At 39.2% G+C, this 27,171-nt stretch overlaps 1 long non-coding RNA gene across 1 annotated transcript in view; it reads right to left on the bottom strand.

The window, feature by feature from the left end:
• Positions 1 to 4,814: 4,814 nt before the first annotated feature.
• The window catches only part of LOC109309331, a 107,910-nt gene continuing 85,553 nt past the window's right edge, over positions 4,815 to 27,171 (bottom strand). The window contains exon 5 of the long non-coding RNA XR_002100880.1: positions 4,815 to 5,344. This is a non-coding gene — a long non-coding RNA (uncharacterized LOC109309331). The remainder of the gene's footprint in view (positions 5,345 to 27,171) is intronic.

The following is a 27,171-nucleotide window of genomic DNA, read 5'->3' as shown; positions in this document are numbered from 1 at the left end:
TTTTGTGACCTGGTCATAGAAGGCCACCAGGTTGGTCTGACAGGACCTGTCTCTAATGAACCCGTGTTGGTTGCCCCTAAACATAATCTCCCCTGCTGGCCCCTCGTGGACATGCGCCAGGATGACTCTCTTAAAAAGCTTACCCAGGATCAAGGTAAGACTAACTGGCCTATAGTTTCCTGGGTCCTACCTCCTCCCTTTTTTGAAAATGGGAACCACATTGGCCCTTTTCCAGTCCTCTGGCACCACAAGTGCTTGTAAAGCCGTGCCAGAGGTCCTGCAATGACCTCTGTTAATTCCCTCAGCACTCTGGGGTGGAGGTCATCTGGACTAGCTGATTTAAATATGTCCAGTTCCTCCAGAAGTTCCCTGGCTGGTTCCTCACTGACCCTAGGCCTGGGTATACCTCTCCTGGTGCCTATGTGGGTCCTGGTGTGTGTGTGCGGGGGTGACCTGCTCAGAAAAATGGAGACAAAGAAATTATTAAATAGGTTAGCTTTGTCATCTGGTGTAACGACCAGGTTTCCTAGCGTGTCTTGCAGAGGGCCCACATTACCCGGTACCTTCTTTTTACTCCCTATGTATTTAAAAAAGGACTTCTTGTTGTCCTTGATCTGGGTAGCTAGTTCCAGTTCCATCTCCGCCTTGGCCTTCCTGACCGCCCCCCCTACAGCCCCAAGCAACCGAGGTATAGTCCTCCCTGGTGATAGCCCCTCCCTTCCATTGGGTGTACGCCTGCTTTTTAGCTAGGGGACATTCCTGTATGCTTTTGGTGAGCCATGGGGCTTTTGCGCCCTCTTGCCCCCTTTGATCTGTGTTGGGATTACCTCCCTTTGGGCTTGGAGGATCGTCTCCTTAAGGAACAACCACTCTTCCTGGACACCTGACTCCTCTCCCCTCTGGGACCTCAGTGCTTCCCTTACTATTCTTCTTACCTCATTGAAGTCTGCCCTCCTGAAGTCCAGGGCTGCTGCCTTTTCAGAGAAGGCTACTGAACTTTGGACCTATCTCTCCACATTGAGAACACTGAAGTCTTCTATCAGTCTGCTTCCAGCCTCAGATTACCCCTCTCCCCAAACTACTATGGAGAAAAAGACCCTGGTGATAGTTGAGTACTTCCCTTACCTCAGTTGCCATCTCTTTCAGAGAGTGAACATCAATGAAGAGATCCAGCATAGGATCCCGTGCACAGGTGCCTCCTGTGGGAAATTGCTTTAGTGTCTTTATTCATCATGATCTCTGGAAAGACACCAAGATCCAGGTCTACCATTTTGTCATCTTCCCAACCCTTGTCCACAGATGTGAAAAGTGAGTGACCTATCATTGTCATCTCAAGAGCCTAGAGAGATATCACCAATGATGCCTCTGGAAAATCCACCATATCAAATGGGAAGATTGCTGCACAAATGCCAGCAGAGGATCTTTCCTGAAGTCAGTGTTACTAGCATTGAGTCAGTGAGCCTCAAGCACCAACTTCACTGGAAGGGACATTGCATGCAGATGCCTGACTCCATTCCCAAAACAAGTGCTCTACCTTCATCTTATGGCCTGAGATCTCACAGTGGCCAAAGGAACTGCTACAAGGACACATCAAAGGCATATTTCAAGAAACCATATTCTAACATGAAGAGCTGGGAGGAGCTGGCTGCCAACTGACTCCAGCGGTCCTGTAACCTGAACCAAGGGGTAGTCTCATTTCAAGGTAACCATCTTGCCCTCAAAGTCAAGAAGAATGAGCAGAGGAAGGAAAAGGTGAGGAATTTCAGCCTGCAGCCTACTCCCCTCTATGGAAAGGCTTGCAACTTCTGTGACTCAAAGCTTAGACTCTTAAGTCATCTCAAGATCCATCAATGAGCCATAATAGAGATCATCCCTAAATTGAGGGGTTGCCAGCAATGATGATATAATTGTAACATGTAACCTCACCCCTAAGTGCTGTAAATTCAATGAAGCAGCTGAGCGTCTTAAGAATTAGGTGCTTTGGATTTATGTTGGTGCTCTTGGGAGAAAAAAGTGGATACAAATTGTGACAGTTGGCAAAGGTCTGTAGAGCCAGGGAGGAGGAGTAATACTTAAGATGTGAGATGATGAGGGCCTGAATTAAGGATTTGGTTGTATGGAGAGAATGCCTGGACTTTATGGTCCTGATTCCCTTTACGTTTTGGTCTGCTGAAAATGTGAGTTGTCCCATTGTCTCCTATATTGTCCAAATGAGAGGTGGTACTATCACCTAACTTGGAGGTCTTCAAGAGGAGGCCAGATAGGCACCTGGCTGGGGTCGTCTGACCTCGGTCCTCTTTGCCTGGGGCAGGGGGTCAGACACGATGATCCTTCATGGTCCCTTCCGACTCTGCAATCTACGAATCTATAAAATGCATATGTATATAGCGATTACAAGAAAAGCATTATTCTCAGAAGACCTTGCTGACTTCTGTGAGACCTGGATTGGCCTTCTTTCTCTGTCCGCTGGTAATTTTCCATAAGTTGTACCACAGACTGCAAGTTACTGTCTCCAAAAGATATGTGGTGTCACACTTAGAGAGATATTTATTACAAATGCTTGGTTAGCAGGCTAGAAAAATGTCATCACATAGGTTTACTTTAATCAGCAAGTTTACTGTTTTCCTACCATATACCTCAAATGCTGATCTTTATGATATGCCTTTCTTTGCTCAGGTTTTAAAGATGGGGCCTAAGCAGAACCGAACCACTTGGTGCAAGATTTCAAGAAAAAGATGCTTTTTAACTGCCAAAGAAGCATGTCTCCTATTAAGAGCATTGACCGGGTCTGCAGATAGAAACCAACACTTACAATCCTTTTATTTGCAGAGGTTTCTGCTTATTACAGAAATTACTGAGAGTTAATCATGTGAACCTCACAGGTATTTTTCAAAAATGATTTTAAAATAGGTAATCACACGTTCAATCTTTGTTAGCACAAGATACATTAAACAAGCATGCAAGCTGGGTATGCAGTTTTGATTAATGTTTTCAGGGTTTGTTTGGGGTTTTTTTTACACCTACAGGTATGTTGAATGGATGTTTCACACAGAAATACTAACTCCTCTTATATTCTACCAGGACACTGGAGATCTGTTTTGAAACACTGAGTGGTATTTGTCTTTCACTCTCCCTGTTTCATATTCAAAGGACTTCTAATTCAGCTCTGATGGGCTCTTTTCAAATGCTTCAGTGCAGAGAAGGATGCATGGGCTGCAGAAACACTTTGAGCAAAACTTGCATGTGCAGAAGGCTTCTGATGTTGTGCAGCTAGTGCAGTTAGTTTAGTTATGATGGGCAGGACAGGGATGAAGTCAGGATTTGCTGAGTTCACAGAGTGGTCCACATATTCCACAATGCTAAGCTCCCTCTGGGCTCTCCCAGCACTTATCAACATAATAAAGCAGCCTGAGGGAATAGAGAGGACAAAACCTATGAATGCATCAGTGTTTTGATGCTGTTCCCTCCCAGGGAAAGGTATGGCAGCAGGTTTGTTACTGCTCCACACTGTGGGGTAAGTAGTCTTTCCTTGATGTAATTTGGTAGGAAGGACAAAACTTTTCCCTGTTGAAAGCACTAGAGATGTTCACATAGTGGTTTGTTCCTGTCATGCACACAGTAGAAAAACAAAAATCTAATTCACCTCATTGGCACCTCCATTTAGATAATAGCTTGCCTAAGACAAGGCATCTAGGCCTAGGAAGTTAAACCAAATTGATAAGGTTAGACAGAAGCAGGGACCAAATTCAGTTTTTCCCTGTCCCAGGAGAATATACTCATCACTGGTCTACAGAAGCATGCTTCCTCTTGCTTGCTTTCCTTCTGGCCTCCATTTTTGGACTCTTAGCTGCCAATTGGACATCTTCAACAGAGGGAGGGCACTCCTCTCCAACTTGTTCTACAGCCTTGTAGTTAAGCATATAGGGGAAGAAGAAACATGTTTTTAAATGCCATTAGGATGAGGAGGTCCTGAAACACAAGGTGCCTGTGGGTGGGGAGTGAGGGGCAATGGCATGGGCAGGGCACGGACATATCAGGGTTGCTCAGCACCACAAAGCGGGGGCAACCACAGCTGGACCCACGTCCCAGCGACCAAAGGGAAGAGTACCAAAATAAACCACCAAAATGTAAAGGTATTTAGAATTTATTTTATTATAATTATTGAGGCACTGGTAGGCTTCCAAATTGCTTTAAAACTATAAATATATCAGTAATATAACTGATACCTATATATAGCACAGTGTTTCATTTTAATCATGGGAAAACATGGATTTTGGGGTTTTTTAATCAGAGAATTTGCAATTTTTAAACAGAAAAAACTAGGATACCTGGTGCTTACCCAGCTCTCATATGGATTGAAGTGGAGTTTAGATAGGAGATAGGAATTTAGGAATTCAAACTGGATCACTTCTGAGCATGGGGAGAAGCCTAAATTTAGATGGGTATGGATTTTTTTCAGGCCAAAATGGAGGCGCCAAAATAGTTAATTATTTTAGCTGTCTAAATGGTTTTGCAGTCAGTGGAGCCAACTGGGTCTGGGTCACTTTTTGTGGTTGTGTATTTATATTCTGTCAAAGTCCCACTTAGGCATCCTGTTGTCCAGTTTGAATCTGGCATTCAAGAATATGCAATTACCACTGCTCTACTTCATCATGTTTCAAAAGCTGCTTCTAGTAGTATCTGATTTGCAAGGTTTTACTGGTTTATTATAACCAACGGGAAGATCACAATCCTTTAAGTGGCATTTTACTGTAGTTAATTCAGAATTACTTAATGCAAATAGTTAGATTTTTTTTTCTCTCTTTTTTTTTTTTGGTTTCAAGTGATTGAACTCTAATTGAAATGAGCTCTTCACTTAGTTTCTCAGTTTATCTCCACATCAGATAAATGCTTCCTCCCCACCCATTAGCTGGTCATTGATTTTTCAACTTCTTTCTAAAAGTTAAATATCTTAGTTATTAAACATAGAACTGAACATATTGATTCTTCTCCCTTTAGAGGTTAAAGGCAGTTCACAGGATACCTTAAAATATTTCCACTTTTTTTGTTTCCACTGAATGCAAGGAAAATGTGGCACTGACTTCATTAAAGAAAAAGAATAAAATAAACGCAGAAGCAATTTTCATAAATCGGATTTCACAGCACAGAAATAAAGATGTCAAACATGTCCAGCTTGTACTTGTACAGCGCTCCTACACAGAAACCACAAGATTTCAGTGATAAGTCACTGAAACCACAGCATTCAGCTCTTTATCCAGGAGTACCATTACCCAACGGGTGCCATCACTTCAATGCAGTGTCTGATCACAAAATAGTTTTTCCAAGGTTCGTTTAAAATGCTGATCTGTGAAAAAAATGAAACTTATTATGCAAAGCAACGGTGCTAGATATACACACAGAGAGATGCACACTCACATGTACGTTGACTTTTAAAGAGAAAAGATTTTTTCCATGGATGCAACACAGGTTTTGCCTTTTTAAACTCATGTAATTTTGGAGGTCCTTTAACCATGGTTAAAATGTTCCCTAAACTGCCACAAACAATGAAATACAGGGTAAATTTACAGTAGCATAACTAGAGCAAGGCAACTGGGGGGCAGAGGAAGAGGGGGACCAGAAAAAGATCACATGTCACCAGACCTGAATAATCACACTGATGGCAAAGTAACAGCTGGCAATCGCTGCTGCCCCTTGCATCCCCCCCCCTTGCCCTGGGTGCCTTTCTGATTAATTTTATGTAAAAGCTGCCTTAACTCTAGTTATATCTATAAAGATGTTGCTATATTGGAAATAGCATAACTATACAAATATAGAGAAACATTACAGGGTAGAATTAGATCATTAAGTCTTTAGTAGTATAATGATATAGGGGGAAAAAAGAACAGTCCGAACTGACATCATGATACTATAAGACTTTTATGAAGCTGACATGAGAACAAGGCCTTTTTCCTATACCTTCTTTCTTAATGAGTAGTTTTAGCAAAATGTCCAGGATCCAGTTCTACTCTCTCACACACCAGTTAAATTTTAACAATATGAATAAAATGGTAATTTATTTGTACCTGTGGGAAAGGAGAATTGGCTCCTGAAATTTTAACAGAATCTACAGCCATTGGAAGTATTGCCATGTTTCGCAAATTCCACTGGAAGGTTTTAAAAATAAACATAAACTGAAGTGTTTATAACTTAAAGACTGCCTAATTCCGCTATACCTGAGAACCAGCATGAAATCCATTAGAAATAAAAGTGATATTCACTCAGTCCCTTTCACTGAGACATGCAAAATATAAATCAATTCCATAATGAACAGTGAGAAAGGATCATAGAAATCACAGAAAATGTTAAACTTTAAATATATATTTACCTGTAAATAATCCATAGTACATTAGTAATAACGTGATTTCCAAAATATTTGTAACATAACATTTTCCCTTTTACCCTACTTATGGTGAAGGATTTCACAAATACGAAAGCTTTAGTACAATGCTTACCAGCCTGCTATGCAAGGCATCATATAGAAAAAATATGCCAGCCCGTAAAGTATTTTGTATATACTCTGTTTCTGATGCAAAACCCAGTGGAGTTAATGGAAGGATGCCAGGGAATTCACGACTCCAGGTCAGGTCCAAAGAAAGGTGGCATGTCAGGTTTGGTCTTAAAGTTTTTTAGCTTGGATTACTTTCAAGATTTCAGAATTTTAGTGAGAAGAGTAGCTTACATTCAAAAGATTGTCTAAATTTGTCCCAAATACATAGTTGGTCCAACAAAATATCACCCAAGACATCCTCGCCTTTTAGGATTTTGGCATTTTTACCTAGGAATAAATTTTCTGAAAATATAGTTTCCATTGTTTCTAATCATTCCATTTTGTTTTGCTTCCTCCATTCACAATATATTACCCTCTCAATTTAAGATGAACATTTTAAAAGCATATTTTGCTTCACTTTAAAACCAACCTTTTAAAGGCACACTTTGTCTTCTGTACTTAATAACTAGGGATCCAGGTTTTCCATTTGCAGCAGAAAAATGTGGATTTTCTCCTTTAAAAGGAAAACAAATCACAGATTTTCTCCTTTAAAGGAGAAAAACCCAGGAAACAGCAGGTATTCCCTTGCAGGCTGGCAGAGTTCCAGCCTGCAAGGGGCTGCTTGAGGCTGGGGGGAGTGGGACGCAGGGGACAGGGGGTGCTGTGTGCATGCATGGGTGCAAACCAAGCAGCTCCTGCAGCTCCCTCCAGGTATGCCTATGGGGTGGAAGAGAGCACAGGTGACGCTGGGGGGCAGGGGAACACAGGCAACATGGTGGTGGGACTTAAGTGACACTTTGGGGGGATGGGGGAACATAGGCGATAGGGTGGGGGGGGCACAGATGACATGACAGGGGTATGTGCCCCCTCAGATTTCGGCACCCACAGCAGGGCATAGGGTGTGGGACTGCAGTCTGGTAGGACCAACTTGCAGAAGGGAGTGTGCTGCCGTGACTGTCAAGGTGAGGTACCCCCTGCCTGCTTGGCAGCATCAGGGGCACAACTCCACCCTGCCACCACACCTTGCCATGGTGGCATGGCACTCCCTCTCATGCTGGGTCCCACCTACTGGGCTGCAGACGCAGCTCCTGCCCAGAGCTGGGCTCACCAAGTTGTAGCCCTGCACCCCTTACCCCAATGTGGTCACAGAAATCTGGGAAGGTATATGCCCCTCTCCACCCTCCCCATGTGTTGCCACTGCCCACACACCCCATTTCCACACACCTTACACACTGGGAGCTGGTGGCAGGGGGTAGTGGGTCAGGAGTGTGGGGCACCTGCAGGGCTGGGGGCGCTGTGGCTTGGGAGTGAGGGGCAATGGCATGAGCAGGGGCAGGGCACATGTCAGACCTGCCACAAAGCACCACAATGCAGCAAGGGGTACAACCACAGCTAGACCTGCAATCTGGTGAGTGAAGGGGGCAGGGAGAACTCTGATTTTTTATGATCAAAAAACAAAATCAAATGTCAAAATGTATATGTATTTAGAATTTATTTTATTATAATGATTGAGGCACTGGTCAGCTTCCAAACTGCTTTAACACTGTAAATATATCAAGAAAGCGTTGTGTTCAACTGATACCTATATATATATAGTGGTGTTTCATTTTACTCATGAAAAAATGTGGATTTGGGGGTTTCAAATCAGAGAATTTGGGGGGGGGGCGTTAAACAGAGAAGACCAGGATCCCTGTAAATAATACATCAAGAGTTATGTCCCAATAATATCACCTCACTTTTCTTTGCAATGGCTGGAGTTGTCGGTATTTGCTAGTTGTTAAACCATGATGAGAAATAGACTATGAAATGGTTGGCTACAATCACAAAGGGCTGGATTCAGTGATCCTTCTACTTGTGTGTTCCTACATGTAGACAGAAAAGTGGGACATCTATGTCATTTGGGAATTTTGATGATATTCCAGGCCTAAGAAGGCTATTCCAAAACTGAAGCAAAATGAAACAGTAAGAAAAGAAGATATGGAGGAATGCAGAGGAGCTGTAGGAGGAGAGAAAAGAAAGGTTGTGAGAACTTCAAAGTGTTCATTACAGCTAATTTATGTACTAGTTCTCAGTCCTGCAAATGCACATATGCATGTTACTGTTGACTACAGTGGGATTACTTTTACCTGTGTGTATTGGACCCAAAGCCTGTAAGAGGCTCTGGTCTCTTAAAGGGTAAAGGATACTTTGTATGTAAATTGTTATTATGACTAATTACCATAATAACAAACTTTCTGATTGATAAAACTAAATATAATGCAGCACATAACAAACATCTAAGAATAGAAGTGTATCATTTTTAATGTATGTGAAATTACTATTAATATTAAAGTGCTTTAGCTTATAAATAAAGTCCTGGTGCATACTTGTGCTAAGCAGATTAATATTGGGATAATAGGGTTATACATAAAGCAAATGTATATCATCAAACAGGAGTATTTCCAAGAGTCTTTATATTTGTTTGACATCCCCAGTAGGTCCACAGTTCTCACTGTTACATTAAATAAAGTAACAAAGTTGTGACCCAAAAAAGTTCAGTTCAGAATGATGTAGCCTGTGTAAAAGATCAAAATATGTTTCTGCCTGAAAAGGAAGGTCACTTTTACATCTGCCATGTTGCTATTATTTTTCCATTGCCTATTTTTTCCATGGCAGCGTAGCTTAAGCCTAACTGTCAAGTAGAACCACAGAGTATAATGCAAATGTAAATGATTCTCACCACTGCAAGTGTTAAGATTATTATTTTCAAATATGGTAATAGTTATAACTGTATGAAATGTCTGACTCAAAGTGCAAGAACATCTATAATATCAGCCTTTGTACAAGTTCAGCCTGTGTTTATGAAGCAGCAGTAGACTGTTAGAACTTTTCCAAAGTCTATTGAAGCCATGGGATTGTTAGTGATTTTTTGAAAAGCTCCTAGTTGTCTATGTTGCCAGGAGATTTGACTCTGAAGTTGAGAGGGTACAAATTCTAAACCTTTTTAAACTCAAGACCTGAAAGTTAGTTCTCCTCCAGTTGGCTGTATCCCCATATTAAAAAAATACCTTGCCTCAAATCCAGGGACCATAAGTATTTCAGTATTAAAAGTATTTCAGTGTGCACTGTAGATTTTTTTTGAAGCTGCCTTTTCTGGAGTTTTTTCCTCATATGAGCCTGGTTTGTTGGGCTCAGTATCATAGTAGAAGTATTACTGTATTTCTCCTCAAAATTCAGACTAAAATGGCATAGTCTATTCTGTGTAATTATTAGGATCAGCTCAAGATATTTGCAGCATCTTCAGAAGGAGAGAGGACGGGAGAGCAAGACTGTTACAGAGGGAATTGCATTTGTTTTACTGATATTTTAACTTATTTTGTTTTGAAACGCAGGTATGTATGTACTTATATATAAACATACATATATGTGCACATTTTATTCTTTTTCCTTATTCTTCCGCTAATGGAAAGTGTCTGATTTAATATTCTGCTTGACATAATTTTCTTACAGTCTTATAAGGGGACTTTTCTGTGATAGTACTTTGGTTTCAGTCTGATGCATAAAGTATTATTTCAGGACAGAGGCGAAATATTCTCCTTTATAGTTGTTCTATTTACTTGGGTAATTCCTTCAATCACTGCTTGGGAACTGTTGTATTGTTCAGTGGTAGTCAGTTTTCAATGGTGATGAGGCTATAACATAACTCTGGAGCAGTCAGAAATACTGGTGGTGCAAAACAAGAAGATACAGCATACTATCAAGGGACCTTAGCTAGACCTAAAAAAAGAAAGGCAGAGAGAAGGGAACAAAGAGACAAGAACAGGCCCCACTTAGCTTCTTCAGCATTGCAAAACCCTTGGATAGTCAGTTCTATCTGCAGATCTTGAAACCCACTGTTAAGAAGTCAGATTAGATTTACCAGTAGAGTCTGGGTTCTTTGTGCTGAGCTGGTGATGCAAATCATCTATAAATCTAGCTTTAACTGACTAGCTCAACTGTATCAACAGAATGGTGCATATCAGAGGGATGATCCTAATCAATCCTGCCCATTAGTTTTAATTTATTAGGCAGAGAAATGCAACTAAGCACAGATTACAGAGTGGGAAGACAGAGTACAAGTTCACACACAATGTTTCCAGTAACTGCAGAGAAATCTCTTGTCTGATCCTGAAATTGCTGAAAATACTGAAATGGTGAGTGTGAATAAGGTCAGTAAAGATGAAGAGAAGGAACTTATACTCACTGGGTGTGTCTACACGAGACTTAACTGCTCAGTAGCATAGTTTACTGAGAAGCAAGCAGGAGCCTCTAAACGTGCACATGCTTACTATGCACTAAACCTCCCTAATCACAGATTAATTTTCTACCTGCAAATGCACGTGGCAAATTTACTCAAGATTAGTAATGGCGCAGTAGCATTTGTGTAGAGGCCTGACCAGGAGCAAATCTGCTCCCAGTCAGCCATCCACCAGGGGGTGGGAAATTGCTCTCTGCCCCCAGGAGCTGCCTGCTGCCAGGGGGGGCTCCACCACAGGAGCCTAGGCAGGAACTATGTCCCCCTACCCCAGCAACACGGAGCTCCAAGCCCCCTGCTCCACCACTGCAATCAGGGAGCAGGGGGCTGGGAGACCCTTATCTCCCACTACCAGCTCCGCTACCATGGGACCAGTTCTGGGAGATCCTTATCTCTCAGTCCCAGCTCCACAACTGCAGGACCGGTGCTGGGAGACCCTTATTTCCCAGCACCAGCTCTGTGACCATGGGGCATAGTGTTAGGAAACCCTTATCTTCCCACCCTTGCAGCTCCCTACAGTTCTCAGCCCCAACCCTGCATGACAGGGAGGCTGGGGAGCTTGTTCCTCACTCAGCTCCATGAGGGCAGAGCTGGGTCAGGAACAGGCTGGGGAGTTTGTTCCCTGCGCAGCTCTGTTAGTGTGGAGCTGGGGGGAACAAGCTAGGGAGCTTGTTCCCCGCACAGCTCTGTGAGCATGGAGCTGGGTGGGGAACAGGCTGGGGAGCTTGTTCCCTACCCAGCTCTATGAACGCTGGGAGATAAGGAACGTCAAGCACTGGCTTTGCTTTGTGCCAGCTCCCCAGCCTGTTCTTCCCCTCAACTGCATGCTCATGGAGCTGAGTGGGGGACAAACTCCCCAGCCTCCGCCCATTGTGCAGGGTTGGGGCTGTGAACTGCCCTGGTCAGGGACAGGTCCAAGCCCTGTGCCCCAATTGGGTGATCGACATACAGGGCTTGGAAAGAGCTGCAGGGGTGGGGTAGGTCCCAGCCCCTTGCCCTGAGCTGCCAGTGGGGCAGCTAGCAGAGAACTAGCTGCTAGCTGCCTCACTGGTGGATTGGGACAGGGGGCTGGGACTTCTTCCACCGCTGCAGCTCTTTATAAGCCCCCTTCCCCTGATTGGGAAGCCAGGGCCAGGAGCTCCCTGCTGCCAGGGCAGGGGGACATTGTCCCTGTCCTGGCAGCAGGCAGCCCTCCAGGACCAGGAGACAGCTGTCTCCTGGCCTGGTGCTCCCTGCCATCCCTTGGGCTAGCATCTGGCTGGTGGCAGGGGCCCACTGCAGGGCTGCAGGACTTTTGGTGCTAAGAGTAGCAAATCTGCTGCCTAGTCCCTGGATGTATAGACACCTGCCCAGAAGCGCTTGATCTGCAGAATTTTACTCCTACGTAAACTGAGTCTGGATCAAATGAATGCGCAGATGTGCCCACCGAAGTCTAGGGGTGATAGATTGTATGTGGGGGAAAATAATAAGCTGTTTCCTTACCCCATGAGGGCTGTGGACATGTAGCTCCCACATTTAAATAACTTCCCCCTAGGGGACCCAAAGTGCTCATTCTATACAAACTGATGGGACAGACAACTGGAGAAGTCCTGTAAAAGTGCTAGGGGGGAGAGGAGGGTAGATTCTGGCATTGGCATTCACTGCAAACCACTGACATTCACTGCAAAGCATCAGAACCGGGTAGAATCAAGTGCTCACTGGGAAGCAGGGTAGAGCCAAATTTCATCTTGGTAACAGTGGATACTACTGTAGCTATAGGACCAGATGCTGCTAGCTTTTGTGGAACCGCTGTGTTTCTCATTGTCTGTGCCCTCATCTTTGGCACTTCTGGAAGTTCTGAAGACTTTCTAGACCACTGAACAGGTACACTATTAAACCACTTCTGTATAGCTCACACCACACGTATCAAAGGATTTCATCACAATACTTGTTTTGTGTTGAAATGCAAACCCACACATTAGGCCATAATATTGAGTCTTAACTAGTGCCCTAATTTGACAATTAACTGAAAGGATTTTTCTCTGAGCTCTTTTTTAGTCTTCTTTTTTGAGTCTTGGTACTGAGAATTGTTTGTGAGCACCTCCCACTAGTTATGGTGCCAGGGCTAGACTTTTCCACATATGGATGATTTTGCAAGATCAAGAGAACTAAATGGTGTAGAGAAGCTCCAGAATGTGGTCTACTTACACTACAATGGTGTTATATGCTGTTGTCTTTATTACTTCTTAGTAGCACCCCAAAATGCTATATAGCATAAGTCCCAATTCCCAGATCTAAGCAAGGACATCCCCTTTCCATCAGACAAAAACAAGCTCACAAGCTGAACAGTTGGTGATAGCACTGGAACAAGCTAATTCCCGAGGAATAGCTCCTCCTCTTCCATTCTTTGGAGATTAAGTGGACCCTATGCCTTAGTGGATGTTCCTACTCCACTTAAGGGCAGGACATCGTAGGAGGACATCAAAGGCCTTCCTTCATTTTTTTACCTCAAGAAGGTGCAAGTCAGAGAGGCCTTTCTACTGTACACTACTTATTCACTTGATTTTGTTATCCTCAAGCAAAACCTTTTAGAGGGGAATGGGGTAGCCTTAGTTTTGGTAAGGACTGTTTCCAACATACAGATCTGAAGAGAAGAGCCTGCGACTGGGTGGCGATGCATCTGAGGAGAGGATTTTTTTTTTATTGAAGCTTAGTTTTTAAGTACCTTACAGCCCTGAAGAAAGTCTGTAGTGTGCCTATTTCAAAATAGTCAGTTGATACTTTTCTAAGTTTCTGTATGACCTTCAGCAGTACAGAACCTTAGCATCTCCCAAATATAACCCACGAAACAAGGTTATAAGATAGGGAAATTAAAAGCAAATCTAAATTTTATATATGGGGATTAAAAATCTAAATTTTATATATGCCTTATATATGAGGCACAGAAAGATGACGTAGGTTGTGCAGAGTCTAACAGAGCTCATAACTGCTTAAATCTCTATCAGATGCTTTAACCAAACGAGTATCCTACCTGCAGTCTCTAGAGTTTTTCAATGCTGCCCATTAGCAATATCCTTAATAAAATGGCATGTTGGGAGCCTGCTTTTTCCAGTTTTAAGGACTGTTGGCACTGTCTTTTCAAAATAATCTCAGCGACTCAGTTTTTTAAATTACTTATAGAATTCCTATAGTAACAACAACAACAGCAAAAGTGAGCAAGACAGTGGAATTCATTTTCACATTTTTAAAGACCCTAGTCTGTATAGTCTTTTTGCTTTGCAGCAATTGCTCCATCCTCAGTCTGCTACCACACAAGACAGTGGCCTCTCTTCACCTTTTCTCCCACCCCTTGTGGCCAAAGTTAATGTATGCATGACACTCCACTGAAGATTAAAAAAATTCTTTGAAAGCAGCTCTGTAGACTGCAGACTTTATGGGCTGAGCCATAGCTAACCTAGTGATGACTAAGCTGTAGGAAAAGCCTTTATTCATTTATAATGTAAAGGAAAATGTAGGTGGGGGAACTGATCCTTTGGAGTCTAACTCATTGAAAATTTGGTAGTGACAGTGTCATCAAGAGGAAAGAGGAAGACTCAGGTCTCATCAGGCATGGAGCTGAGGTTTGTCAGAATTCCACTCTCCGGCAGGCCCCCACTCTGTGCCTGCCCGGTGAGGTAATTCTAGAGAGAGAGTGTAATGATTTGACTCAGCATGTTCCTAAGCCACAAGAGACAAGTGACGTATACAAAATGCACAGTGCTCACTCTTATCAGATGAGAGGGATATCAAGGAGTTTCTCCACTATCTGAACCCAAAGGAAGTTCTTTGTCCTTACTTCTTTATATTATTATTAACATCTTCTCTCTCTCTTTCTTTCTGTCATTCTTTATCCAATCAATTTTTTCACTGCCCTTGTCCTTTAACCTAACATAGCAGGTTATATGCTACTCCAGAAAGAGTATCAAACAGATAACTAGTTGTTTCTAAATACATGTCATTTAGCTCCCTACTCTAATTATTTGGCATGTATCAGAACTATTATATAATAAACAGACTCGATGAAGACACCCATGATTTTCTGTAAGTACCCAACGGACCACTAGCATGGTCTGTCATGTTTCTATGTCCCTTATAGATGTATTGCATCTGAGAGTGGCAGGGCACCTCTTGTTTCTTATAGTAATAAAGTGTAATAAAATGTGCAAGAGGACTCACACCAATCTCAGTTCTCATATAAACAAGTTTTAATTTATGGGGTTTTTTCCCTTATATCAGAAGACTATAGTGCAGTGTGATACACAAAACGTTAATAAATGTAGACTATCAGAAATAGCGGGTGCGTTTACATGAGACCCTTATTGTACATTAGCCTAATAACACTGTGCAGTAGCATGTCACTGGCTAATAGCCTACTGACAGTCTACTGCTCAATGCCATTAGGCTAATGTGCAGTAAGCATCACTAAATAACATGTGCTGGCACTACTGTGCAGTACCTCTAGGTACTGCACATTTAGTTAATACTTTATTAAGGAAGTACTAAACTAAATGTGCAGCATCTAAGGTACATTACTGAACGTGTAGACATGCCTGCTGGCTAGCAAGCCATCACCTGTGTTTTCTGCCATGGATCCATTGCAAAAGCTAATTAAATACAACAACCCTACTCAAATGAAGCATCTACAAAGGCTCAGTTATCCTGGATGTTCTTTTAGAACAAAAACACATTTTCACCAGTAATACCAGGCCTAAATGTGACCCACGATGTCTTATGATTTTGTAGTTTCCTGCATCTATATTTAATTTCTCAGGTCTCTGGACCACCCAGATGTGGGTAATTAAAAATAAAATCTTTTAATTGTGTGACTTAGTCTCTCATTGTTTAGTTATTCAGAGATTACTCATGGGTTACAGCTTTGGGACTAAATTCCCAAGGGAACAGACATGGGTTTTGAATGCTCTCAGAAAATAACCCAGGGTAATAATTCTGGAAATGGCTTTGTGTCAAGCTGAGGGTAATACTGCAGAAGTGCTGCTGCCAGAGAAGCTGTGTAAATCAGCCACTCTGAGCGCCATAGTTCCTTTAAAGCTAGTTCAATTATGTATGTATTACACCAAGGTTTGGGCTTCACTTCCAGTGCAGGCATATCTTGAATGAGGATCAAAGGGTAGACAATGTCCTGCCCACTGTCTTAAGAGGTCTCAGTATACTAAAGCTGAAGGTAACCTACTTCATAACCTTGTCAGTCCATCTTCAGCTTTCATTTATTTCAGATCCTTAGGGCCTCATTCAGTACTAACAGACAGTTCATCTACAGGAACTAAAAGCTAATATTACTCATGAAAATATGGCTTCTCTTGCTCCAAGGACTATTTAAAAACTTCAGTAGCTGCCTCAGATATAATTCCCAGAATGCATGAATGCAAAAATGCATCATATTCTGGCTAGTATTGGTGAAAGTACCTTAGATTTTACCTTGGACCTTTTGTCTAACAAAAAATACCCAATGACTTCTGAAATATAAACTGCTAAGAACGCATGAGGTGCATACTATTACCATGTAAGAACCCGGATAAAGGGTCATTTTATTTTTTCTTGAATTATTATTAAATTGATCATTTAAATATTTTTTTCTGTCATTATATTAGAACTACCTCATGGAGGCCATTATCCCATTAGGTACTTTACAAAGACAATGCCTATTTTGGATGATATGTTGGTTTAAGGATTTTTGAGGGTGATATTTTACAGTAGACCAACTGCATAGTTGACCCAGACTTGAACTAAAAACTTTTGAATGCAGCCCATTGATTTGATGAATAGTCTTTATTCTTATAGTTTACACTAGCAGATTTTTTCCTTGGTCTTTTTTTTCAAGTTGAGTAAATTCCATTTACCCTTTTAGATATGTATGAAGTTTCAACAAAATCTACTTCTGCCCATAATTTTTGTGCTCAATACCAGGCTTATTGAATTCTGTAAGAAACTTTCCATCCTCTTCAAAGCCCTTCCAAGAGCTTTAGATCAGGGCTTTTTTAAATATTTGCTCTCACTTAAAAGTACATATTCCCCTCACTTAAAAAAAAAGATATTCCATTGTTTATAGCTCCATTTTGCCTATGTTTAGTATGGTATTTCCATTGAGTTTAGAGTTACTGTATTATTTACAAGATTATGGAATAACAAAATTATAATCTCAATATATTTGCTATGTTGTTGTCGGCAGTCCCTTGATTCCAGGATGATTTGTACCACAGGTCATTGATGGCTGATTGCTACGTACACAGGTGTGAATTTGTGCAGCTTTTCCTCTATGGAGCTCTAGAATGCACATAGTTAGTTCTGTGTAAACCAGAAGCAACATCTGGAATTGCACCCAGAAATGTATTAGTGGACAAAATGTCTTTGACACTGATGTCATACGCTTATCTTGAGTGGAGAATCCCATTATGCACTAACTGGAGTTTCTAAGCAGGCAGTGAACCCCAAAACGGTGTCACTTGCAATATCTACAGGGTGAACTGACACCATCTAATAGTTACACACACGGCACAGTCCACATCCAAGTGAAAGTTTTCCAGTTCACCAGGCAGATGAAAATAACAGAGACAAATTCTGAGCTAGATGGAGGGCTAAACAAGCCACATGACTCGGGTCATCCTTGACAAAAAACACAAATGACAGTTCCAAAAAAAAAAGGACACAAGCTAAGCATCACCTGCATGTTGCTAGCACTGCAACCTAAATTATCTCACCACCCCCCGCCCTCCTCGGTAGCTTTATACATAAGTTGAACAGTAGAGGTGACAAAACAAAACCCTGCAAAACCCCACATGAAAGCTCTGGAGTAGATGAAATACAGCACAGAGTCACCTCATGAGTTCTCCTTGAGAAGAGAAAAGAAAAATCACTCAAATCTGTCTCTCTGTACTTCTGCTAAGCTCCAACAATGAATCATAGTTATTGATAGTAGTAACATGCCTCTTGGCCACTGATATCAAAGACTGGTTGAATTTTAGTAACAAAATGTTTCAAAATTCATCCTCCTTAAAAAATTGGTATTTTTGATAATGCATGTTAATATTTTCAAAATTTAAAAAAATCCTGTAAAGTTTTAATTTAAAAAAATGTATCTTTTCAGTGGTTTCACAAAATAGATTTTTTTGCATATTTTTAATTTTTCAGTATCTTTGTATTGCCAGGTTTGATTGGTCATCCTAGTCACTGAGTCTTGGTCAAAATATAAAGAGTAACATCATTTCTGAATATTTTGTATTTCAAAAAGGTTCACTTTTTCTCATAACTGTAGAAAATGAAAATATCAGAACTATAAAAAAGCATGAAAGATACTTTTGAATTGACCAATATCAATGAATATTCTCAGTTTCCTATCAACAGAGCTATTTCTCTCAGAAACATGTACATGCATATATGTATTTCTTTATGACATAACCCATAATGAACAAAGAGATTGAAGTCAGTCTCCCCTTAGGTATGATGGTAGTCCACTCTGGCTGCGGTACTGCAATTCATAATGTTGATGAGACCTGTGTGTCCTACTGCATCTATGCAAGCACAGCGATCTCCTTTCATACTAGCAGTTACAAGATCTGGGCCAAGCTGATTCCCATCACCACCCTTCCAAAAAAAAAAAAAAATCATCTTTGGTAAGGGCACTTTTTGCTTCACTTCTTTGAAGAACTGGAGATGGAAGGCATATAGAAAGAGGGTGATTCTCCTTTGAATTCTCTGTAAGAGAACAGTAATCATCGGCCTCTACCAAAAAACCCCAAAAACTGAAATGATCAAAACAGACAAAATAACTATTAATCCTAATTATTCCTTTCAAAATGCAGCAAATTGCAGTGGTTTTTAATTATATGGCATGCTTGAGGTCTCTGCATTATTTGGCTGTTAAGTTAATACTGGGGAAAGAAAAAAACAAAAACAGTTTGACATTGGGTCTATATTTCTTAAGGGACATGTTCTTACTTGATTTGAAGCTAAACTAATTAAACATTTACTTGGATATTCTCAGGAAAATTCTCTTTGGTTGCACAGTATCTTTCATATGCAAGAAAACTGGTTACCAAATTCAAAACCCTTATCCTTAACTGTTAAACTCTGTACCAATAATAAACCCATTCCACCATGTTGTATATCTGCAACAGCTACTGTACTGCTGCTGTCCAGCAATAACAGTGCAGACAATGGCCTAACTATCCAATGTGCTTCATGTCACAGACCTTAGTAGGACCCTGTGCAATGCAGGAGTTCACCTGCCTGGATTCCCTTCCAGGACCAGAGCCGTATGCTGTACATGGCATCATCACAGCACAATAGAGGTGTTTTCCAGGAGACATTCAAATCTTTTGGTGCAAATCATTAAGTTAATTAATTATTTGTAGGAAGTTTTATCTATCTGAAGGTTGAATGAATCCAAGAAACCTAGCAATGCTTGTTTATTTTGAAAATGACAAAATATATGAATGGGGAAAACTAATGCCACAGGAATTATTAAAGTAGGTGAATATATTTTAAGTCATGAACAGAAGTGTCACCACATTACTTGTTACTCTAGAGCTAATACAACTATGCTTTCTGCAGACAGGACAGGTAAGATGCTGGAGGAAGCAGAAAAAAAAAAGGCAACATCTTTGTTTACTTAGGTTTGTGGTTTCTAAGTCCCTACCATTTATTGTGATCATTTCTTGATTCAAAGTGAAAATGGGAATTCACCCTTTTCTCTTTTTTTCCTGTCCAATGTGCAGATAGGGCATATTTTCATTCACTCCATCAATCCCTGCCCCCTACGCACAAACTCACACATATACACCTAGCCAATGGAAAAGAAAAAAGGGTTACTCATTAATCCATTCTACAAAGCTTTCCAAGCTGAAATGGGTGGGTTTTACATCTCCAGCAGGGAGTAATATATAGGTAGGTATGCACTGTACCTGAGCACAGTTAAAGCAAAAAGTTCATCTTGGATAGCAATTGTCTTCTTCTGGCACATTTTAAAACTAAACCTCTAAATATGGAGAGGATGATAACATTCTGTCTGTTCTTCATCTGTTCTAGTATGCTGCTGAGTGCAGCTCCACCATCAAATGAATCAAGAGTATACAAAGTACTTATAAAAATAATCCAAAATTTGAAACCCAAGGTAAGTGCATTATTTATGACAATATGATAATTTATTTATAAAATTATTCTCAATATTTATTGTTTAGAATAAAATAACCAAGATGTACCATTTTAGATGCTAAATATTATCTTAATCTTATATTATTCTAGGATTCTGGATTTCTGCATACGCCAAAGGACATAACGGTAAGACTGCTTTAAAATGTCCTAAATTAATATTATTTTACATAGGTCCATTCTATTTAAAAATGATAGTTGCATTTGTTTTTGATATTTATGAACAGGTATTTTTACTACTGGACTGAATTGTTAAAAACCTAGCAAATACTGTAATACATGTTATTATAATATTATTATTATATATTATTTTATGCATAACATTGTTAATGTTACATTATTTGAACTACTTTATTATTATAACAGATGTAACTCTGAGATACTAACATGAGTTCATTTTACTTGAAAAATGAGCTGGTAGCAGAGGTTCAATTTAATAAGTAACAATACTCTTCCAAAGCCCCATGCAGTGAAGTGAATGGGCCTTCCATTAAACTGCCATTCACTTGTGCTGGGAACTGGAGGAACACAGAACATTACAGAATCAAGCAAATGAAAAAAAGACACTTCAATTAAGTAACAGTAGAAATGTAAGCTGTATTTTACAGCTGTTTCTCATGTGAGTAACTCCACTCACTTCTTCAAGACTACTTGTGAGAAAAGACTACATATATTACTAGGCAGGTAGGGATGGTAAAATTACATTCTTTTAACCGAGCCAAATTTCAGTTTGCATCATAGCTAGGTTTAAAAATAACAAGAATAAATCCTGTAAAATATCATTTTATATATATTAACATTAAATGGTTCTATGAAGTTAGCATTATTATAATTCATGGGAAAAATTGTAGAGTCATAGAATGACGGCACACAGGGGAAGTTCTTATTGCTTGTGGGATACTTGTAGTAACATTACTGTAAAGACTAAAATAGCATGAAGTCTACCTGCTTTCAAAGCTCAAAAGGAGACTGAATTCCACTTATGCTTTCTTCTGACATTCATCAAGGCAGAACGAAATTCTAAATCTAACCCACCGATTTAACATCGTCCCTGTAGTATCAGCTATTTAAATATAAACTGCAATATTCTGTATTAAGCGAAAGCCAATAGTTCAGCAAACAAAAACAACTCATGATTGGTTCTAGGTTATTATGAAGAATGATTATTATTTACCAAAAGAGCACACTAAATGTAAAGCTATTTTTTTTCAGGATTCTGCAAAACAAGAATAAGATAAAGGAATAACTTACCTTGTTTTGCACTGATTTTATTCCACTTTTCTTGGGCTGCATTTAGCTGCACTTTACTTGCCACAAAAAAAAAAAAAATCTATAAGCAAGACTGATACAGACCCGTTCTGTTTCATTGCTGGGAATGTATGTAATGCAAAGTCCCACTGGTAACTATTTGTTGGGGATTTTTTAATCAGTGTTGTTTAAAGTTCTCACTTTTCAAGTCAAAGTGAAAAGAACTGGATGATTAGCTGTCGTGTCACAGTGATAAAATTGCCCCTATCTCAGAAGTGAAGCAACTACAGATAGTGACTAATTGCTTAATCATAACTTTTTCAAACAACAATGTCAGCCGAGTTCAGGAAGGAAGACAGTCACGTCCATACAGGGTACAGTTTTAGGACCTGCTTCTGTGAGGTGCTAAACACCCTCCTTTGGTTTCAGTGGGAGTGGAGAGCACACAGAGGTTATCAGAAGGTACTAAGCTTATCAGAGCTACAAACCCTTGTTGCACAGATAAAGGACTTAACAAAACTGAGTTTCAGTAGCAGTAAAGTTATAGCATATTCTAATTGCTAACATCTGGTGTTAATAACATTGCAGATCATCTCTTTCTTATGTGTTAAATTTGTATTTGTTGAATCAGTGTGACCAAGTCTGGGGGCCTGGTGTAGTTCAATGCAATTAGCTTTAAATCCATTAAATTGTACCCTATTTAATCCTGTTCATTTTACCTGTAAATATCAGGTATCAAACTGGCATATAAAGAAGTTTCCTTTTAAATGATCCAAAATTCAGTGGTTTATCACCATTGGTTTTGACTTCCTTGGAGCTTCCTGTGAATGGACTGAGTGTTAGCCCCAAGGCAATCCCACATGATGCACAGATAAATGACAAAAAAAAAAAAAAAAAAAAGAGGGTGAGGAGGGTTTTTGAGAAATAAGAACATAATGATCAAGAGAAGAAGAAAATATACTGATGTTGAAACAATGGCCAAACTAATTCAAATACCAAGAGTAACAAAAGTCAAATCCTTCGCTGGTGACAACAGGCAGAGCTCTACTAAAACCCGCAGTGTTCTGCTGATTTACACCGGTTCAGGATCTGGCCTTGTGGTTCACTAACTCAGGAAGTAAAGGCTTACATCTCAGGGTAACCTGCAATGTTATTGAGGCGAACATAGAATACCCCACACTCTTTGCTATAAATTATCTTTGAAACAGCAACTTTATATCTGTCTGCCAGTTGTCAGACAATCACCAGCTTCCCGTGACTTCAGGGCACACTGCTTATCTCCTACCCACGAGTATTTATTGCCATTTATGACATGTGTAGAGACAAAATCCTTGTGTTTTTCTGACTGTTAGCTTGCCAACAGCTAATTGTTAACTCAGCAAAAAGAAACATACATGAGAAATGCTGGTTTCTCAGCTCATCACGGATGAGGCAAAAAATGTTTTTCAGTTTCAGCTGGAAAAATCGATCTCTATAAAATGAATGTTTTTTTCCAGTAAGCTAGACTTGTTACGGTAAGAGCTTGAGACAAACATAAATGTGTGGTTTTTAAGTCAAATAAAAAAGTTGTATCTGACCAATGCAAAGGTTTGCTATTTAAAATACATCTATAAGACACACGCAGCAAGAACATATTCGTGTCCCTGCACCAGAAGCAAAATTCAGAGAGACCCAACACACCGGATGAGCTCGCGCTCTGATAGCAGTTAGTATGCAAAACAACACTGACAGCTTCATCTCCTCCAAGAGGTGCAGAATCAGCACTTCTCAGTGTCTTTGGAAAGTGCTAAGTATGTTAGAAATAGCCTAGGACTCAGTAAACAATGCTATTCATTCTCCATTGACTATATGTTAGTTTCAGTGGTATTTTCCACAGCTGTACCTAGCAAGGAAAATGGCCACTGCACAGGATGGGAGATTATAGATAGGTCATGCCATCATCCTACCTGTATTAATAACATTAAAGTACCATTGGGCCATGAGGGAAAAAACAAGATGCTCTTGCTCCAGGTTTAAGAGTACAATAGGAAAGTTTACACTACAGCAGCAAAGCGTAAAGATAGAGGAGATTTTTTTTTCTAAGTAATGGAGTTTATGCTTTCTGACATGGACTATGGTTTATGGTGCAACCTGATTTCAAGATGCAGTAGTGGCAGTGCAGTATGAGAACCTTCTATTCTTATGCAACATCTCCCTTGACTCTTTGTGTTGCCTTAGGCAAGACATTTAATATCCCTATCTCCATTTCTCCATCTGTAGAATGGGGATATTTACTTTATCTGACTTAGATTAAGTTTTGAAATTAAGGTTTATGGAATGTTTTGAAAATGGGAAGTCCCCTGTAATTTTTACATATTATTATTAAATAAGTGAAAAATGCTGAAAATGGCATGAGGAATCAAAATATATTATTTTTGCATGTAAAATAGGAAAGATTCCAATAGTGTATCATTCATTACCTATTAAAAGAAAGCGCTTTAACTTGTTTTTGTTAAAAAATAACATACTCCATGCAACAAGAGCCATCTTGAGACAAAAATTCTGATTTCATCAATATGGAAATTAATAGTGGAAAGCACAACATTTTGGGAGTTATCTATTTTATCAATAAATATTTGAGGAATTATCAAGAAAGTGCCAGGCTTTTTCTTAGTGGATATACAGAAATCAGAATGAATGAACTTAAATAAAAATAGGGTTGAATCTGATTGGTTAGCCAGGACAAAGGAACTATGCACATGGGATTGGAGAAAAATCCAGCAAATATTTTAAAAAGGGTAACAATATTCTTTCTGAAAGCATTTGGTGATAATTTATTGTCTTTCATGTTCCTTCTTCTCCAGGATGAATGCCTCCCAACTGCTTTAGCCTGCTTCCAGAATGAAATCTTACAGCTACAACCATCTAGACTTGAAGGAAAAAGTCGCTTTGAAAATGCAGTTAAGCATCTGACAAGAAAGATTGAAATAAAAAATACCATTACTAATAAGGTGGGATTCATAACCTAATAACTGCACCAAATTTTATATAGTCATTATATCCTAGTGCAAAGTGTACTGAAAGAACAATTTATTTTTTTCCGTTCTAGTGTGTTAAGGGTGTACATTTTCTCTGTACTTCTTACTACTATCATTCTGGTTCTTTTATTGAACTGGTGGCATACAGAGAAATAACAGAAAACATAACGCGGAAAATAGGTTGTAAAATTATTAGCACAGGAAAATCTAGGGCCTCTCTTGACTTCCAATTCTCATTGCCAATTGTTAATTTTTTGATTGCCTCACCCTTCTACACCTTAGTTTCTACCTTTGTTAAAACACACTTACTCATCTGTACAACAGTGCCTTTTATTTTTCATTCACCGATAGCAAAGTATTAATTTATTATTATGATATGTTTTTCAAATAGCATGCTTGGTTATAACGAATTTTCTTTTTGTCTTCAAGACATGCACGTCTCCATGTGATTCTTATGAAAAAGAAGCTCCAAAAGACTTTTTAGAAGGTTTTACAACACTGCTAAGACAGGTAATTATTGATGCAGACACATAATGAGCTTTTGGCATTTTGTTTTTCATTTTATCAAACTTTTAGAAATAATTGTTACATCCTTTATCTGACACCATTTTTAACGATGTGTTCTTTTTACAGCTATTGCACCAGATATGAAGACTACTGAGAATCCACTATTTAAAACAGACACTATGTTATTTAAGAAAAAATGAAAATGTAAATATTGTCTATTGACATTATGATGTGTGTGTAATGTGTTGCTGATGGGCCTTTTTTCAAAATGTTAAAATTTTGGATAACTGCCCATGTGTTGGATGGTTTTTCAAAGTTTATACCAGCCTTTGCTTATGCTGAATATTATGTGGGAAATTTATCAGGAAAAGGCTCTCATGTTATTTCAAGTAAATTCCAGTTTTAGCTGGCTTAGAAATAGCATGAGAATAGCTTTTCTTGAAGTGGTTTGGCTTTTGATCCCAAATGACAGATATCTTTGAAACTATTGCAAGTTAAAAAAAAAAAAGAAGAAACGAAAAATGAATAAGTGTTTTGAAATCTCAAAACCCCCCAAAAACAAAGAAACAAAAATCAAGGACCAAAAAAGACCCAAACCTTATTTTCCATGTACTACTTTACTTACCTACATGCACAGTTTTATTTATGAGTTATTGGAGCATTTTTCCAGTCAATACAAAGAAAATACACTTTCCTTAACTTTCATTAGTCATTCATCTTGAAATGTTTGTGTTATATAGAAACTACTACTGTTACTTGTTACTTTTCATTTTTACAATAAAATTACTGGAAATACTTTTACAATTGAAACCTTATAACACAGGCCTGAGCCTTTTCCCCACTGAAGTCAATAAGAGTTTTGCTATGGACTTCAATAGGAAGGGGGAAATACCTAGAATTCTTAAAAATGGAGATCTAAGAATCATGGATATACAGTGAACTAATTCTGGAAATCTAACTAGACTGATAACCTTAATATAAAAATACAGCAGAGGACCTTTTTAAAACTAGAGTTGATTTGATTGACCTTAATCCTTTGTATGTGACTCTGCAGGCACAATAGTTCAAGACTACTTGATGCTGCACAACGCAAAAGCCTACTTTGTAGAAGCTAATATTGTAATGTTTCTATATTCACTGTCCTATGCCAGGACAATGTTTTTGGCTTATCATTCCATTAGTCTTGGAGTTACTTTAAATGGTTTAAACAACAACAGCAAACAAACTTAAACAGTTGTATAATTTATTATTTTTTTCTAAACATCTGTTAAACTGAAGCCAAAGGTAACATTTATGCCTTCTCTAAAGGAAAGAAAGTATCATAACATTAGGTTTTAACAGCTAAAGTATATGTTATCATATACTTGCAATTATACGTTGCTTCTACAGAATCTTCCTTTTCAGGAATCTAGCATGCTTTCTTAATGTCAGTTAATTTACCCTCAAAACACCCCACAAGGTAGGTTTTAACTCAGATGAGGAAACAGAGACACAATAAATTGAAGTAGTTTGTACAATACCACTGAGGATTTCTACGACAAAGTCTGGAATGATGCTCCTATGTCCCCCAGTGCAGCCTTCCTCCTTCCTTCCTCCTAGTTTCCTCTTTCTTGAACAGGGTTCTTCAAATGAAAGAAACTACTTCTAGCTAAATCCACTTCTGTAAGTATTTAAATTATTTGGTTCTGGAAAATAACTATAGGTAATGATCTCCAGAGAGAGATGTAGCCATTAGAGAATTATTTCCATTTCTACCATTGTCACTCTAAGTTTTAGTTAGGAGAAATTAGGTGAAGCTTTTTGTGTGCTAATTTCTATATTGAGACTCACTTTAAATATTTCAGAAGAAGGGAGAGAGATTATCAGAGATTACTATATCAATTAATTCACTTTTTCCTGTGTATTATCTTTTTGTTTTTGGTTGAAGACATATTAACTTGGACTTGATTTCCCTTGACTGCATGAAAAATAATATTCTAACACCTAATGGTAGCAAATAGGAATATGTTCATGCCCTTGTGCCCCCTTTTTATTGCAGTCTCTATCATTTATTTATACATTAAGTCCTTTACGTGATCTATTGGTAACAAATGCATAAAGCAGCTGCTGAGACTGGGAGATACTGCAGCTCTAATAAATCAGGACAAAAATTCATTTAAAAAATCAGAAGCAGAAGGAAGAACATTAAAAGTAAATGTTTAAATTTCAAGAGTTAGCTGATATTTCCAGTGATGTAAATCTTCTAAGTTTTATGTCTGTATCTTTATGTTCATATTTTATATTTTAATTTGTTCAGGATGAATCTATTAAAGGCATGTTAACCCTTTAAGCAAAGGATATTTTGACTAAATTACAGTTACCCCATATGTTAAGTGACAGAGCCAGAAGCAGATTTCTTATTGACTTCACAGGAAACT

This window comes from Crocodylus porosus, unplaced genomic scaffold (assembly GCF_001723895.1).
Source record: "Crocodylus porosus isolate Cpor-Errol unplaced genomic scaffold, CroPor_comp1, whole genome shotgun sequence".
Lineage (NCBI taxonomy): Eukaryota > Metazoa > Chordata > Crocodylia > Crocodylidae > Crocodylus > Crocodylus porosus.
The sequence above is the reverse complement of the archived record's forward strand: the minus strand, read 5'-3'. Positions and strand labels throughout refer to the sequence as shown.